General features: G+C 47.0%; 1 long non-coding RNA gene across 1 annotated transcript; it reads right to left on the reverse strand.

The window, feature by feature from the left end:
- Positions 1-1,678: 1,678 nt before the first annotated feature.
- On the reverse strand, positions 1,679-3,287 carry LOC127000379 (uncharacterized). Its single transcript, XR_007753949.1, has 2 exons — positions 1,901-3,287; positions 1,679-1,734 (listed from the first exon to the last, which is right to left on the reverse strand). It is a non-coding gene; the product is annotated as an uncharacterized LOC127000379 (long non-coding RNA).
- Between the last annotated feature and the right edge of the window lie 653 nt (positions 3,288-3,940).

The following is a 3,940-nucleotide window of genomic DNA, read 5'->3' on the forward strand; positions in this document are numbered from 1 at the left end:
TTTGAGAAGAGGGAGCAGAGTGTAATCAGCTGACACACACACACACACACACACACACACACACACACACACACACACACACACACACACACACACACACACACACACACACACACACACACACACACACACACACACACACACACACACACACGGACGCAAGCACGCACGCACGCACACACATCACGTGCCAAATATATTTACTGAAGAAAGCAAATTAAAAGTACAACAAGGAAAGAAAAAAAAGAGAGAAATGAATGGCGCGGGAAAAAAAGGACGCCAAGTTTGGTTATTTATGCTTTATATATTATAGTTCCCCCAATTACAGAGAGAGAGAGAGAGAGAGAGAGAGAGAGAGAGAGAGAGAGAGAGAGAGAGAGAGAGAGAGAGAGAGAGAGAGAGAGAGAGAGAGAGAGAGAGAGAGAGAGAGAGAGAGGAGAGGGGCCGCGAGAGATTCGTGTCTAATATTGCACACTCTGTTGCAAGCTCTGTCGCAGGCCGCACACACAACATGACGGGAGCCGGATATTATTGCAAATCTTCCCCCAGAGTCGGTCGATTGCCTTCCCTGCAGTTTATTGCTACGATGGAGGGAGAGAGAGAGAGAGGGAGAGGGAGAGACTCTGAACCTCCCTCGACCACCATCACCACTCCTCCTCCTCCTCCTCTTCCTTTAACTCCCTCACCCTCTCTGTCTCCTGTCTCTCCTCCTTTCGTCACCTTCTCCTCCGCCTCGTTCTGTATCTCTCTCTCTCTCTCTCTCTCTCTCTCTCTCTCTCTCTCTCTCTCTCTCTCTCTCTCTGCGCCTCCTTTCTTTAACACCCCCTCTCTGTCTCTGTCTCCTTCCCTCTCTCCTTCTCTCCCTTTCTCTCCCTCTTTTTACCTCCTCCTCCTCTTCTAACTCTCTCTGGCTTCCTCCCTCCTTTTCCTATTCTCTCTTTCCCTTTCTTTCCCTCTTGTTTCTCGTTCTCTCTCTCTGCCTCCCTCTCCATTTCTCTCGTTTCATCTCCTCTTCTCTCTGTCTCTCTCCCTCTCTCTCTCTCTCTCTCCCCCTTCAGCGCCTTCTGCCTCCTCCCTAATGCCCCTTTATTAATATGCGGCTGACGCTGTTAATGTTGCTTTTGCCGCCGCTGTTAATGCTGTTATTGCTGCTGCTCCTGTTGCCTTGGCCCCCCTCCCTCCCCTCGCCTTCCCCTCCATCCCTCACCCTCCTCCTCCTTCCCCTTTCCCTCCGTCTGACTTCGCTCTCTGATGGGTGTTGAGTCTCAGCTGTTGTTTACTTCGATGTCTTTGCTAAAATGTCTTACTTGGGGTGTTAATTATAGCTTTTGGTCTTTTTTCACAGTTAAGGAAGCAGCTCAAAGGCCCCAGAAATAATAATGATGGGAAAAAGAGTCCGCTAATCATCGCACCTATAATTAAGAGTTTAGAAGAGTGGCCCAAAAGAGAGGTCAATTTTCTTTGTTATTTCTTCTTGTTATGTCTTGTTCTTATCTTGTTATCGTTTGCTATTGTCTTCTGTGCTCCTGTTCTTTCTATTCCTTCGTTTTGTCTTCTCTTTTTTTCCAGTTTTCCTTCTTTCTGTACCTTATATTGTTTTGGCTTTATTTTTTTTCATTTTCGTCTTTGGTTATCTCTTATTTTATGTCGTTAACTGTTGTCCTCTTTGTCCCTGATATTTCTTTTCCTTCGTTCTGTCTTCTCTTTATCTTCCCATTTTCCTTCTTTCTGTACCTTATGTTGTGTTTGGTCTCTATTCTCTTTATTCTCGCCTTTCGTTACCTCTTATTTTATGTCTTTTTCTTACCCTTTTATCGTTATCTGTTGTCCTTTTGTCCCTGGTGTTTCTATTCCTTCGTTCTGTCTTCTCTTTATCATCCCATTTTCCTTCTTTCTGTACCTTATGTTGTGTTTGGTCTCTATTCTCTTTATTCTCGCCTTTCGTTACCTCTTATTTTATGTCTTTTTCTTACCCTTTTATCGTTATCTGTTGTCCTCTTTGTCATTGGTGTTTCTATTCCTTCGTTCTGTCTTCTCTTTATCTTCCCGTTTTCCTTCTTCGTGTGTCCTAAGTTGTATTTTCGTCTTTATTCTCTACACCATCGCTCGTTACTTCCTGTCATCACCCTCTCCCTTTCTCCTATTGTCTCCCTTCCTCTCCCTTTTCCCTCTCCCTGTGTCTTGATTCCTGCGCCGCTGTTCTATGGCTCGCGCTTGTTTTTATGTCTTGTTTTTCTTACTCTGTTCTCTTTCACTTTCACCCTTCATGTCCACCATATCAATTACACTTCCATTATCTCCCTTCCTCTCTCCCATTTCCCTTTCCCTGTGTCTCCTCCCTGACCCTCTCTTCGCCCCTCTCTTTCCTCCCTCTCCGTCACACTCCCCCAAACTCTCAGTCATCTCCCCTCCCTTCTCAGCTCTTCCATCGTATTCTGCGCTAAAGCCACGCAGACCATTAGATTTTTAAAAGTATCAGTGCTCAACCCTCACCCCGTCCTTTCCTCATAGCTCCCGTCCTCTCCCTCCTTCCCTCATCCCTGTCTCCTCCTCCCTGGGTTCCTTTCCTTCCTTTCCATCCTCTCCCTCCCTCCCCTGGCTAGTGTTTTAACCTACCCATATCCATTCCTTCCTTCCCATCCTCTCCCTCCTTCCCCTGACTAGTGTTTTAACCTACCCATATCCCTTCCTTCCCTCCCATCCTCTCCCTCCCTCCCCTGGCTAGTGTTTTAACCTCCCGTAATCCAAGCTCCCCGGTCACCCCATTATATAGCAACTACATGAAATCAGAAGCCTTAATCGGCCGGCAAGAAGGGGCAGGGAGGAGTTGAGAGCCGAGGTCCGTATATATTGTCTTCGGGTTCACGGTTACAAGTCAAGTAGGCGCCAGCAAGTAGGTTCTCCCGCTCCCCCTCTTCGGGTCTTGGCGCGGATGATGCTTTCAGTGAGTTTTCCCGTCGCCTCGTAACCCAGGGACTTAGAGGCGGGTATGGGCCTTCACGCGCTGACTCAGGAACCAGTTATATTTATGGTCACGGCTGAGGGTGTCTTGTCTCTCTCTTGGCGGACTTCGCTTGGCCCTCCGCGTGAGATCCAAGGCAAACAAAGAAGAACGGAGCTTGGAAAGGGAATGAAGATGAGGATGAGGAAGGGGAAGCGAAGGAGGAAGAAGAACGTAACTTGGGAAGGGAATGAAGATGAGGATGAGGAAGGGGAAGCGAAGGAGGAGGAAAAACGTAACTTGGGAAGGGAATGAAGATGAGGATGAGGAAGTGAAGGAAGCTTGGACTGGAAACATGGAAACATGGAAACATGGAAATGCAGGCAACAGAAAGCCTATTGGCTCATTACGAGGTCGCCCGCTTGGGTGATTTAATCTGCTCGACCGCCACTTGGGGCTTGGTGAGCAGATGAAAGCACCTCGATATTGAGGAGCAGATGGAAGCCCCTCGTTATTCAGTTTACTCCTGACGCAGCGAAATGACGGTCGATTCTATATTTGAAGGAGTTGATGGTATTCGCATTTACTACTTCTGAGGGAAGATTGTTCCAGTGGCGGATGACTCGGTTTGAAAAGAAACTCCTTCCAATGTCTGTGTTACATCGACTCGACTGAATGGGTAAACCGTTATTTCTAGTTCTTGAGTTGGTTTGCAGTTCAAAGAATTTGGAGTAATCGACGTTATTGAACTTTTTTAGATACTTGAAGACTTGAATCATGTCCCCTCGTAGGCGTCTTTTCTCCAATGTAAAGAGATTGAGTCGCTTGAGTCGTTCCTCGTACGGTTGAGCCCTGAAAGTTGGAATCATCTTTGTGGCGCGTCGTTGAATCCTTTCCAGTAAAGCAATGTCCTTTCTGTAATTGGGAGACCAGAACTGCACTGCATACTCGAGGTGCGGTCTTACCATGGAATTATACAAGGATAGCATCACGTCTGGT

This window comes from Eriocheir sinensis, chromosome 18 (assembly GCF_024679095.1).
Source record: "Eriocheir sinensis breed Jianghai 21 chromosome 18, ASM2467909v1, whole genome shotgun sequence".
NCBI lineage: Eukaryota > Metazoa > Arthropoda > Malacostraca > Decapoda > Varunidae > Eriocheir > Eriocheir sinensis.